At 36.9% G+C, this 14125-nt stretch overlaps 1 protein-coding gene across 3 annotated transcripts in view; it reads right to left on the reverse strand.

Annotated features, from left to right (window-relative positions):
• Window positions 1–5765, reverse strand: part of slc38a3a (solute carrier family 38 member 3a) — a 50280-nt gene extending 44515 nt beyond the window's left edge. For 2 of the 3 annotated variants that reach the window (XM_084101068.1, XM_084101071.1), the window contains exon 1: window positions 5528–5677. The gene's annotated coding sequence lies outside the window, so the exon portion shown is untranslated. Of the gene's footprint in view, window positions 1–5527 lie in introns of all 3 variants that reach the window. The other variant, XM_084101070.1, reaches the window with a different exon arrangement.
• Window positions 5766–14125: the final 8360 nt, after the last annotated feature.

Consider the following 14125-nt stretch of genomic DNA (forward strand, 5'->3'; position numbering starts at 1 on the left):
CCAGTGTTTAAATACCCTTAGGGGCTGTTTACACGACACCGTTTTCAATTAAAAATGTAACAACTTTTTATGCGTTTTAGCCGTTTGTTTACACGATAACGGCGTTTTGGGTGCCTGAAAATGCAAAGTTTTGAAAACGGGTTTCAAAGTGCAAGTTTTTGAAAACGGTCTCTGTGTAAACAACAAAAACACGAATCTCTGAAGATGATGACATCATGCACATGCGTATTACGAGTTCAGTCTATATGTTTCATCGCCATCTAATGGCCTGGCAGCAGAGTACAGTGTTTTTAGTTGTTTTCGCGGGTCCGTGTGAATGGGGAACTCAAAGGAAACACTTCTCCGTTTTAAGCATATCGTTGACGTGTAAACGTACCATTAGTTTCCTTCTACTGGCTGTCGGTCTACATATGTTCATTGATGTTTGGGTGCTCTCTACATGTTTCCTGTGAAAATTTCCATTAAAGTGTGTTCCTTTATATTCCTTCGTCTTGCAAGTCATTGCTACAACCGAGCACATTACAATATCTCCCAATAATGTCTTAGTAAGATGATATTTTAATGCTTTTTTGGTTAAAGCTTTTTATTGTGGGAGCAAAACATTTGATATTCAATGCAATGATGACTAAGAGTAAGAGATGTACAAATAAATGTTCCTCAAAAGCCTGATGTATCATAATACTCACATTTTAACATGATCTTTCTTTAAAAAAAAATGATGTATGGATATAATTAAGTAAAACTAAGTGGCTTCAGTTCAGTAAGTGTCTGTTAATCTTGAAATATTACTAACAATGTAAAAGATATTCTTACATTTACTTAATACAAATCAGTAAAAATTTCACAGCAAAAAGACGTGTACAAGACCTGAAGTTGGATGTTTTTAAAATGATAGTAAACGGCATTTTACTTAATAAAATAGTATAAACTGTCAATCAGACGTCAGAAGGAATGTAGTAGATTGAGTACAACAGGTTTTTCAGCAAAGTTTTGATCATGCTGATCATTTAGAGACCTTAGATTTTTGCATATCAAATATGTAAACTTTATAGGGTTGAAGGGATAGTTTACGAAAAATTAAATTTCTGTCATTTATACTTTTTTTAATTTATATTTTCCTTTCGGTGTATTGCATGACACATTTTCTCTTCAACAAACATCCTCACTCTATCGTTTAAATGCTGTGAAGTCTGACAGAAACAGTGTAGGCCTATTACACGACATTTGACATCACGCTGCTGTTCTCTTATCAATCTCTGTCTGATATTTACAGTACATAACTCTGAACTTGTACTTAGATTTATTACATCATTTTAAGTAATTCATATAGACAAACAGCACGCTGTTTTCTGCGCTGCGCACACATATAGTGCGCAAATACTGAATTGAATTCTCTTTCACGTCTTCTTGCACTTGAACGGTAAATACACAGAAAATTGTGAACGTGAACAGTTGAAAAAGAAAACACGTGTAAAAGTACATAGGCTTGATGCCAAACGTCACATGAACAAACAGCAGGAAAACAGCAGGTCTCATCGCATCTGCTTGTCAGAGAAAGTTTTAAAGGCCGTATGAACTGATGGCGATATCTATGGACTTTGCAAAATGTTTTGCAAAAAGACACAGAATATGTTTGATATCTAAATGTTTGACCTTTTTTTTTTTTTTTACCTTGTAATCGAAACTTGGAATTGATAAGAATCAGATTCGGAATCGCTAAAATTCAAACGATACCCATCCCTAGTGTTCGAAAGCATTACTACACATGCAACTTGATGCCAAAACTATCCATAACCGCTATTTTGAACATGGCCAGAGGATTCAAATTCAATAGATCAAAAATGGCATTGGAACTATAGGTTTCCTGAATCATGTACTCAGTATCAATGCATTAACAACTAGTAATCCAGCTAATGAGATTGGCTCGACTCCAAAAACTGCTGCTGGATGACAATGCTGCTCTGCCAACACTAAAGTGTCGATACTGATCTACAAGCAAACCTCAATGGCCAGTTTGCAAGCAATGCTTAAACACAACTGCCAAAGATGGAGATGAAACATATTGGACAAATTACATGTACAATATGACACAGACAAGAGCTTTTCCAACACATTTAATCAGATTCATGCAAACTGAACCATTACACAAAATACACCAGTAGACATCTTAAGGTAAAGGCCAGGGAGTGCACACATTTTGTTATTTTATTGTATTTATTTATTTTAATTTTGTTTAAATGTGTAAATGTGTGTTTTTGTGTATCAAACTTTTTGTTTTTCTCTGGAATCTACTACAGTACTTATCCATAAACTGTGCAAATCAGAGTCAAGGGCTGTTGTTAAAACTTACCCCACGCACATTTTAAATTGTGTGCATGAATTTACAGTGGTATTCAAGAATTTGCTTGTTCAAAATAATTGTTATGCCATCCACCAAACATTTTAAAGGGTTAGTTCACCCAAAAATGAAAATTCTGTCAGTAATTACTCACCCTCATGTTGTTCCAACCGCGTAAGACCTTCGTTCATCTTCGGAACATAAATTAAGATATTTTTGATGAAATCTGAGTGCTGGATCACTTCTCCATAGGCTGCTGGGTGACCGAAACTTGCTGGCCCAGAAAAGTTATTAAAGAGATCGTTAATATAGTCCAAGTGACTACAGTGGCTTAATCTTAAGTATATCAAGTGACGAAAATACTTTTTGTGCGCAAAAACAAACAAAAATAACGACTTTATTCCACTATTCATTTCCTTCTCTCTGGGCCTCTAGTTGGTTCACGTAGTGTTTTTGCGCTGCGCGTCTGTGTTGCACGTCATCACGCATCACACACATGACCAGCGTAGGCCAATAGTGAGCCTACGTGGTGACGTGTAACACAGACGCGCAGCGCAAAAAGATGAACGAAGGTCTTACGCGGTTGGAACAACATGAGGGTGAGTAATTACTGACAGAATTTTAATTTTTGGGTGAACTAACCCTTTAATTCAAAATTTTAAACATATAGAAGATATTTTAAAAGTGGATCAATAATTTTACAAATGAAGAGTTTTACAACTTCTGCTTCTTTAGGATGGTGTTGGTCAGTGGTCAAGTATGATAGTGATGTCACCGTGTAGCACATATCTAATTGGTTAAACAGATTGTGTTACAACTCACCACGTGTCACTCCCCGCCCGGTCTTCCCTACTCAATAATTTACAACCACTAATTAAAAAACAAAACATAAATATCCATAAGTGGGGCTTCATACAATAGACGCCTTATACTGTGGAGTAATGGTCCTTTCTGTGTTTTCATCCCACTTCAAGCACACAATTGACCCTACTGAGAGCTGTCACATCAACACACACAATCTGCTTGGGATGTGAAGTGCTTTCAACAGAACCAGTGATAGCGGACCAGCTGCGCTGTATCTGTGATAAATACCGTCCTCTATTTTTCTTTGGCTTGTGTTATTCAATCCAGCAATTACAGGAACAGCGCACATGCATTCATTTTTAACACACATAAAGAGTTCTGTAAGTTTCAAATAAATGATAGGCCCAAAATTATGTCTATCATAAATGAAAAAAAAGAACAAAGTCACCTTGAGTCATGAAGCTATGCTTCTTTACAGATTCAAACTCTCTTGCAGCACAGTGTAATTCACATTTCATGCATATTAAGAAAATAATTCATGTTTGCTTTTCATTTATGAGGAATTAAAAACCAGCTGCACTGATATCCCAAACAGACAAACATCAGACTAATCTACTAAAGCTAACATAGTTCAGATCGGGCCACCCATCCTGTGTGACTGAACATCACACTGAAATCGAATTCTGAATCAAATAAAAAATAGCCATGATCCCAAAATGCCTTAGGATAAGAATAAATAACCTTTGCTGAGGCATTCTCTATTGAACCACCTTTTAAACAACTCCAACAACTCCTGTCCTAAGGGCATGTCCCAATGAGATTTCAGTGAATTTCAAAGGGCATAAAATAATAATGAGTAATATCAATGTGCACATTTCATGTATTCACCTGTTATCTTGACCTGTGAAATGCCACTTTAGATAACATGGGACACAAGGAGAACAAGCCTGAGACATCTAAGAGGATGTACGGTTAAAAGTGAGAGGATTTGAGAGAAATCAATTCTTTTGAAGTCAAGATGTGATTATTATGCTCTGTCTAACAGCCCCTGTGTTTGGATAAAAAGAAAGGAAGAGAAAGAGAGACAGGGAAATCGTGCTTTCACTCTTCCTCACCTAATCACTGGTTAGAGCACAGCACCTTCTGTGCTTTACTCTGCCACCTCAACCACCTGACGTGCTCGATAGAGTGAACTCATGATACTGAATATCTCAGCTTCACCTAGGTCAATTCTGCTGGGTCTCATCTGTTACCCAGACGCTCTGGGCTGATGCTTCACTAAGGCACAGGTGCACACAGGAACACAAGTATCATATCCCGATAACCCTACTGAAGCCATAACATTTAAGTCTAAACATGAAGCCTAAAAAAAACCAGATGAAAGGCAAGTTATAAACACACAGCAGGCAACTAGTTCTTAGAAAGGTAATCTTTGTGTCCAAAAAAAGCATTTATACTATTTTCTAAAAAAAATATATACATATCTGTATATATTTATTTATTAACTTGTGTAAAAAAAAAGTGGTGTAAAGTAAGGAATTTCCTTGCACCTTGACTAATAACATAATATAATATAATTAAACATAATATTTTAAGTCAGGAAGTTATTTTTTAGTTAGTCAGTTTTTTATTTGAGCTGAAAAAAGTGTATTTTCATAAATGCTTTTTAACAATCTACTGTCCTTGACACAAACATATGCGTGTCTGTGTGTATAACGTTATATATATATTAGATTATTTATATTAAAGATTTTACCAAACAAACAAAAAACTTGCCTCAAAAAAATCATATAATATTTAATGAGACTTTTTCTTTCTTACAACAAGCAAACAGTTACACCTTGACATCATAATTTGCAATAGGCTGTGTCTCAAACCGTAGTGGGCTTCCTAACTAAACAAAAAAAATTGGTTACTCGGGCGCGTGCAGAGTGGGCTTCACAGACGCCTTGCTCTTTAAGCACTCGCTAAGTTCACCTTGATTATGATTCAGTTTTGACATCTGCACGCGCACATAGGATGCCAAAAATGCTGTCTTGGTGGGCACCGAACCAGAATTTGAGACAGCCATTACCAGACAGGAAAGTTTCTTCTGTTTCTAGGCGACATAAAGTATTCACACAGATATTCAAATAACCCACACAAAGAATTAACGGACGTATGACAAATTATTATATTTAGAAAAACATCAAGGTGTTCATCGGTAACAGGGGCAATAGTTTTACATATTTCCAGTGAGGAATAGTAATGTCATTGTTAAAAGACTACGACTAAAATGTGGGTCACAACGGACAAAAAAAAATGTGTCCATGTGTCGTGTCTATGAGAGATGTAACGTTATTGTATGACGAACGATATCACAATATTACAAACGTTCAGTCTTACCGGACAGATTTTCTGTGATGGCAGATTATTGAGAAATGTCCTTCAGATGAAGCTCTCCCCGTAGGTTACCTCAGATAAAACATACAACACCACAAAACTTGAGGACGGGGATGGGAGGACCGTCCGTTATGAATTACTGCCGTTATTCTCATTGACTTGGAGCCCGTGAGTCGGTTTTGACGGGGTTTTAAAGTGGGCTGTAACGGTTCTTCAGTTCCCCGCCTCCGATTGTCTAGACCCAGCCGCGACCAATCAAATCATTCCATTGAATTTTCGTCACACACTGGACGCAACGCTGTCGTCGTTCCAATCAAAGTAGCCGAGAAGCCTGTAGGCGCGTGCGCTTAATATTGGACATTGCACATCTTTTTTTTACAGTCTATGGTTCAGATTGTGGGGCGCCGCTCACATTTGATTGGTCGACTAGGTATAATGGAGGGGAAACGTCATAATTCAATAATACGTTGTGTGTGATATTTACGACTTCTCGCTTGTTGTGCTGCTGATGGAGTGTTGTTGGACGCAAGAAAAGAGACATGAGCCGTTTATCATCATGCTAATGCTGCAGCTGAATTATATCTATCTATCTATCTATCTATCTATCTATCTATCTATCTATCTATCTGTCACTGTCAGCCATGCAACATGGTTGAAAGATTGTAATTAGAAAAGTGCACTGCATGCCTCTTTAAATAACATTTTATTAAATATCATAAAAATACATTTATACATTTGCTAGAATATCTCTGTTTTGGCAAAATGTCACTGTATTTTCAGTTATAAATGGGATTAACATTATGTTAGGCCAACATCATTTTAATAATTTCATGTTAACTTTCATACTCTCTAGACAATTGAATGTATAATCTGAAAAAAATCTCTGAATGTGTTTGCCACAAAGTTCTCCACATTTCGTCCTGCAATGAGTTGGATGAGATGTACAGAAAATGCCTCAGATCTTTTTTGTTGTTGTTTTTATAAATCTGGCTCGAATTTTCTATTGCCAAGAGCATTCTGTTTATTAGGAAAAACTGTGGTTAATTTGGATTCAGATTCAGATCATTATGGGATCCATTAAGCCTGCAAGCTATTGGAGAGGTAAGCAGCACCTAACTCTGCATGTTTGCATGTTTTAGAGGGACTATAGAAGGGGCAACAGCATGCATGCAATGTATGGCCCGATACATAAAGGAAATAGACTCAAGCCATACATCCGGCATGTGGCCGCATAGCAAGGATATACAATAACGACAAATCCCCAACAATTCAATGACTTCAAAGACCAGTTTAATATTGAGTGTGGATGTCACACAGTGCTGTGGCTATGGGGAGCTAGATCTTAAAGGCAAAGGCATATCCCGACCACTGTGCCCTGCTGTACTGGTCCCAGGTGCGTCAGTACAGCTGCATGCAGATCACGCATGTAGCACAGCAGTGAGGATCTCCGGACAGCCTTTGGGGGAAAGTTTATGGGGCCATTGGGTATCTCTGCACAGCCAGAGACCAAATACTGATATCCTAAACAACCTCACTACTAGGAATTATGGGAATTCATATTCACCCTTTTATGAGGGGACGTTTAACGTTTCAATATGTACTTTGAAGTTTATATATATATATATATACATTTATTATATACTATATAGGGGTTCCCATCATGGGATAATTTTATGGATTTAGTTTTAATTAATTTGTTAGTTTTAATAAAATTTTGTATTTTTATTAAATTTTATGAATTAAACAGGTCATAAACATACTTTATCAGTAGAAACTTAGAAATAACCTGTTAACCATGAAAGTATTATGCAATCATTTAAAAAAAATTCTCCTTATAGTTATATAGGTTGATTTTTTTTTTTTTTTATCGAGTCAAGAACTAGAGTTCTACCCCACTGAACTTTTTTTTTTGTGCTAGTATCCCAATTAAAATTCAGACAGAGATGGAAGATTCCAAAGGAATTTGATTAATTTGATTCAGTTTTCTGATAAAAAAAAAAAAAATCTTCTATCCCATTAAATACAAATGCCTTAGAATCCTATAGGCTGGTAAAATCCGGTCTTAAAATAAATTATTTGTTGAAACTAACAGTATTTTTTCCAAAGAGATTAAAATGATTCTGTTGTAAGTTTTAATGTTTTTTCACTTGTTCAAACGTGAAAGCACCATACTAAATCTCTCTCTCTCTCTCTCCTCTCTCTCTCTCTCTGACTCCTGCTTTGATTCATGTTTTCAACAGGGCCAGGCCACTGACAGAGTGAGATAATTCATTTAGACACAAGTAGGCTACGTATGCCACCCACAAAACGCACTAGGCCTACTCATGTAAATTCCGATCCGTTAGACATTTCCGTTAACCAGTGGCGTGACTCTTTTCTGGTTAACGGAAATGTCTAACGGATCGGAACCTACTGGACGTACTGTATTTATTCCTCCAATTTAGCCTTACATTTTTCCTTAAATTTTTATCTTGTTGACGGTTGCATCATACAAAAAGAGACACGTCTCTGGTTAACAGAAATGTCTAACGGATCGGACGTAGGGACGTACAGTAACGTCATTGCTCTGGCCTGGCCCAGCACCCCTAATGAGGAGATTCCAGCACAGATAATTAACCCCATTGAACATGTTGTGCTCCTCCTGTTGAACACAACGATCAAACTCAATCAAGGTCATGTTTTTCTGATGGCAGCATGAGTTCTTAGGTTCTGATGGTGGAGGGCCTTTTTTACACTGTCCTGGAGAGAGAAAAACTTCTCGGAAACCGTTACAATGTATAATACAGATTTTTAATCACATCTTTTAGTAATGATTGCATAACCTCATGCTCAGTTTGTTGAACAATGAAATGAAACCGAATGTCTATTTTACTCTGTGATTGTTATTTTAATCAGAAACCATCATAGACATCAGGATTATGTGGCCATATGGCGGGGTTACTTTTTTTTACGTGTAGGTTATAATATTGCAGAGATTTTCAACTAGACTATTCTTTCATACTGTAGTTATGGAAATACACTTGCCATGTGGCTTGTTGCACAGAAGCTATCTTTACTACCAAACACTACAGAAAATACTAATTATGTCTGACAGTGACAACTTTATTTGGATCTCTGGCATTATGCCTTAAAATTAAGAGAGACATGAATGCAATGCATATTATATAGCAAATCTAAATTGGCCAGGAGTTCATAATGGCAATAAATGTCATTAGCATTTTGTATTTTTAGTATAATGTTATGTTAATGCAGAAATTATAGTCGCTGCATCTTGACAAGGGAGGTTCCCCCAAAATAATTATTAAAAACTTGATCTTGAAACGTATTTACTCAACTTCATGTCATTCCAAACCTGCACGACTTAATTTCTTCTACAGAATTCAATATAAGATTTTTTTTCAATCATCCAGTGGACCCCACTGACTTTCATTTTACAAAAATAAGAGAGATATTTTTCAAAATAACATCTTATTTGTATACACACACACACACACACAAACAAACATTTTGTCATTTTTAAGCAAACAAATAACAGGTATAACAGTAAATATATTAATATATATATATATGCATTTGTCATTTTTAAAACAATAGTTGTAGCTCAATAGCTCAAATAACGGTAAATAACTATAAAAATGTAGTATATTTTAATAGCAAACCATTAATACGTTATTTTAGGTTTGCTATAATACACACAGAACATGAGAGACTATAAAAGCTCTCAGATCTAGTGCGAAGAAATGAGACAAAAGAAGGTGCAGCATTTCTAAACATTGCATAATTCCATGTACAGCAGCAGCACAATCAGTCTTTGAACGGTTTATCAACATTAGACATCTGTCATACCACGAACGTCATGTTTGTTGTTCTTCTCTGGATATCAAAGGTCAGAGATCACTTTCACAGAGTAAGTTCAGAGAGCAGACCCCCCCACCCACCCCCTCAAACCCCCTCGCTCCCCCCTCAGGTCTTCACACGGCCCGCGCCGCGGTGCTCGGATGCTCCACTGGGAACAAAGAACCGCTGAGCATTGTTCCACCCCGTGTGCGGAATTCCGCAAGCAGGCCAGGTGCACCTCCATTAGGCCTCGGACATGATGAGGAGACCCCGGGGGGGCCGGAGAGTGCGGATGGAATTCGATTGAAAGTGAAGCACAGATGAAAACCTGAACAAGTCCAGATTTGAAAGATTACGGCAGTCTAACAACATAAACAGAGACATAAAAACATACTATATTTAAACCAGGGACGGTTGGAATTGTACGAAACAACAAAAGTGAAGGTGCTTGTGAAATGAACCTGCTGATGTTGACACTGCTGTAAATAGAAGTTCAGTGAGGTGAAGGTGACATAGTTCATTCTATGGTAAATATGACCTCAGTGAGGAGAAATACACCACCCACTATACAATTTGTTCAAAGCCATTCAGAAATAATTTACAAGAATCAAGGCTATTAGATGTCTAGAACAAATTTTGAAAAGCAATAAACTAAATGTACATATTTATAAATTAGTGTGCAAACTGCGCAAAGGGAACGTTATTTGATTGTAAATATATATATATATATATATAATTTAAGTGTTTGTATACAAATCAGTTAATTTTTAGCTTCAATATTATAGTAGGCTAATGAAGCCTAGTAGGCTATATAACTGACTCCCATAGTTTACAGCATTCGTTAAGAGATTTGTTTTCCTTGAGAAAATTTGCCATGTATTGTACCTGATATCCAAAATAATCAATATTGAATCAAATCGGAATCGAATCGCAAGCTTGTGAATCGGAATCGAATTGTGAAATTTGTCAATACCCATTCTTTTGTGGTTATACTAACCAAACATCACACAGACAGATAAAAATGTTTACTGTGATATTCATCAGCCCCAAAAAGTATTTGGGCCCATGTCTAAATGTCATTGCATTATATAACAAAATATTAAAATACTGGCGTTTATTTAAAAGAATGACACATTTCAAGCAAAATAGTTCACAGAAAATAAGTTTTAAATTATAAAACAATAGCTATACCATTCAGATTACCATTCAAATAAAGATTCAAAAGTATTTGGACATGCAGTTTCTGGTTGAGAGGATCACATTCATAGGTAATGTGCTAGTTGGAAATAATTGAAAGTTAGCTCAGAAAAAAATGCCACTTGGTTTGATACATTATAATCAGATGCAATAAAAACATAAGTTGGTCTAAAAACGCACAATGACTATTTCAGCCAAACATCACGCACACAGATGAGAAGAATGTGAGAGCCAAAAAACACAAACTGCCTCTTAGACAGATCTAAAACAACCAAAACCCAGAGTTACTCCCACTGAGAAAGCTACACAAAAGAGGCTTTTCCAGCCAGAGTCGTTGTAGCATCACATGAGGGGAAAGTTTAGTGGGAGAATCAAGAATCTGCAGGAGTAAAACTGTGGGAAACATGAGCAATAGTAACCTCAGTGTTTCGAAAACAAGTATTGGCATGACAAATTGCCCGTCTCATCAGTTTGTCCAAAGCTCAAAGCACTTTTTTGTTTTTCTATACCCAAAATAGTATTTCTGAAATGAGAGGTTATATAAAAGCTTTGTAATTACCCTGTGCGCTCATGTAAAAACATTTGTTTTCCTTTCAGTTCAGACTTTTTTGTTTTGTTCAAACACTGTGATTGTAGCAACAAATGCAGGTGAAAACAATTGGTCTCTGAACTATAATACTCCAATTGTACACAAATGAACATCCTGTTATGGTGATCTGATATATAAAAAAATTCCATTTACACAAAATGAATGCTAAGCCTGGAGTTTATCCAGTGGATTTGGTTACTGAGGAAAAATCAGGTCAAGTCGTTTTAGGGCAAAAAGCCTCAAGTCTCCAAAACGTAGCTGTCTGGTGAGATGCAAGATCTAAGGAAAAAGTAAATTCACAGTTGGTTTATTTAGCTAAGGTGGATAAAATGCAACCCCACAGAGTCCCACAGGTAAAACCTGATTAAAAAAATAATAAAAAAGTTATCTTCCACAAATGAAGTCTGTGTCTGCGCTTTATAGAGTTTATTGGGTTCAGATGTTGTCCATTTAGACAGCTGCAAGAGCCGTATGAGATGAACTGTCGGCTTGAATCACTCCTACATGGCATTTTACATACAGTATTACATTTTTTTCTTTGCGTCTCATCTGTTTCAGGGTTATTGGGGACATGCAAACGAAGCCAAAACAAATCAAACGCCAATAAACTCATGCACAGAAATGGAATGTTTAAATGGATCATAAAATGACAAATAAAATTTTCCCTGATCTTCTGAAATCCTGGATAGTTCACCATCAAATGGAAATTCTATCATTAATTACTCACCCTCATGTCGTTCCAAACCTTTAAGAGATCGTTCGTCTTCTGAACACAAATGAAGATCTTTTTGATGAAATCTGAGAGCTTTCTGTCCCTCCACATACAGCTACGGAACTACCACTTTGACGCTTCAGAAAGCTCATAAAGAGATCGTAAAACTAACCCATATGAATGGTTTACGCCAAATTTTCTGAAGAGACTCGATCGCTTTATATGATGCACCGATTGAATTTAGACTTTTATTCACATATAAGCATTCATCAACGCACACATCAGTTGTGGTAAACGGAAGCTCAAGCATGTTCGCTTGACGTGCGAGAACCAATGAGGTTCATTCTCGTGTTACGCAGCACGTTTGAGCTTCAGCAGGAACCAATGAGGTTTGTTCTCGCGCGTCAAGCAGGTTCGGTTGAGCTTCTGTTTATGTCCGCTGATCAATGTTTAAATGTGAATAAAAGCCTAAATTGAATCGATAAATGATCGAGTCTCTTCTGAAAATTTGGACTAAACCGTCAAAGTGATAGTTGCTTAGCTATTAATGGAGAAGAATGGACAGAAAGCTCTCAGATTTCATCAAAAAGATCTTCACTTGTGTTCAGAAGATGAACTCTTAAAGTCTTACGGGTTTGGAACGACATGAGGGTGAGTAATCAATGACAGAATTTTCATTTTTGGGTGAACTATTCCTGTACACTATGAAAACACTTATTTTAAAGTGCAATAATACTTCACAATATTACTGTTTTTACTGTATTTTCTATCAAATCAATATAGCCTTGGTGAGCATAAGAGATTTCTTTCAAATACATTAAAAAATCTTACTGACCCCAAACTTTTGAATGTTAGTGTATATATTTCAATTTTTGCTATGTGTAAAAAACTTCACCAACACTGTAAGTGCACCCCAGTTAACCATGTTATTACCCAAAATGCCCTATTTTAAAGCAATGGTGGAAGGAGGTCAGTCTATAATCAAAATGTACACTCCTCTGTGTTTAATGGTGACGCACAACACTACTTTCCTGGGTCAGAACACACAGAACATAGACAGAGAAAGTTGCAGTGAACCCCGGTGGCTCAACACCCTCTGCTGAGAAATCCAAATCCTCTTCAAGTTCCCATTGAACTGAAGCCAGGGCACTAAAACTACAGAACCGAGCCACCCGGGGACAGACTGTTCCAAAGGGTCAGCGGGGAGGGGAAGTGAGAAGTATGTCTGTAGTGTCTAGATTTGTCTTGCACAATAAATTAAACCAGTCCAAGCGATTTCAATTAGGCCAAAGGTCAGTGCGAGTGTTAAAGGTGCTTGGCTTTTCCTGAGCTGACATAATGAAACAGAAATTGGGGTGGAACACAGTGAAGTGCTAGTCCTTTTATTATTATTATTTGACCAACAGCCTTAAAGCTATAACAGACATGAGGTAAAAGTAACAAACATTTTATTTAGATTTCATTAAAAAATGAAAAGAATAAACTAATGTGATGCTTTTTTCATCTGTTGTCAAATATTCAGGGATCCCTGAAAGAGATACAGGTGTCCAGTAGTGAAGTCTCTGCTTGCAACCCATTGTAACTAATGATCGCTTTCTGGTAAATCAATCTCTTTGGAAGCGGTGAGGATCAAATGCCTTCATGTGACTATCTCTGTTCCACAACAGTGTCCCACTTTCTCAAGGGATTTGGTGGCCTCAGAGGGACATTGGCATACATTCATTTGAGAACTGTTCCCCTTAAAAAGACCTTAACCTTTCCATTCTATGAGAATGAATCAGCCGGTTCTCAGACTAGAGGTGAACAGCACTAACACAAAGATTGATGAGCTCAGCGTTCCTCTTTGTCTTGAACTGATGGCTGTCTAGTTTGTAAGTGGGAGTGGGAAATAAAACTCAGAATTCAGCTCATTCTTCTGTGTCATTAAACTTAAATGTTAACTGTTATTCAAACTGTATTGGATTGTTTTTTTCAAGTCTGGATCACACTTTATTATAATGTTCATTATCAGTTATTATTAGTGGTGTTTGCTAAGGCAAGAATCATTACTACTGTTGCTCATAACTTAAGTCACTCTGCATTTGTGTGACATACATGAATGTTAACTCAAACCATCAACCACCTGGAACCACCCAGAACCCCATAGCAACACCCTAGCAACCACCCAAAACACCATAGCAACTGTATAGCAAAACACTGAAACCACAATAACAATCACATAGCAAAGCCCTGGAACTATGATAGCAACAACCTAGAAACCACCCAG

This window comes from Abramis brama (genome assembly GCF_963993115.1).
Source record: "Abramis brama genome assembly, chromosome: 23".
NCBI classification, from domain to species: Eukaryota; Metazoa; Chordata; class Actinopteri; order Cypriniformes; family Leuciscidae; genus Abramis; species Abramis brama.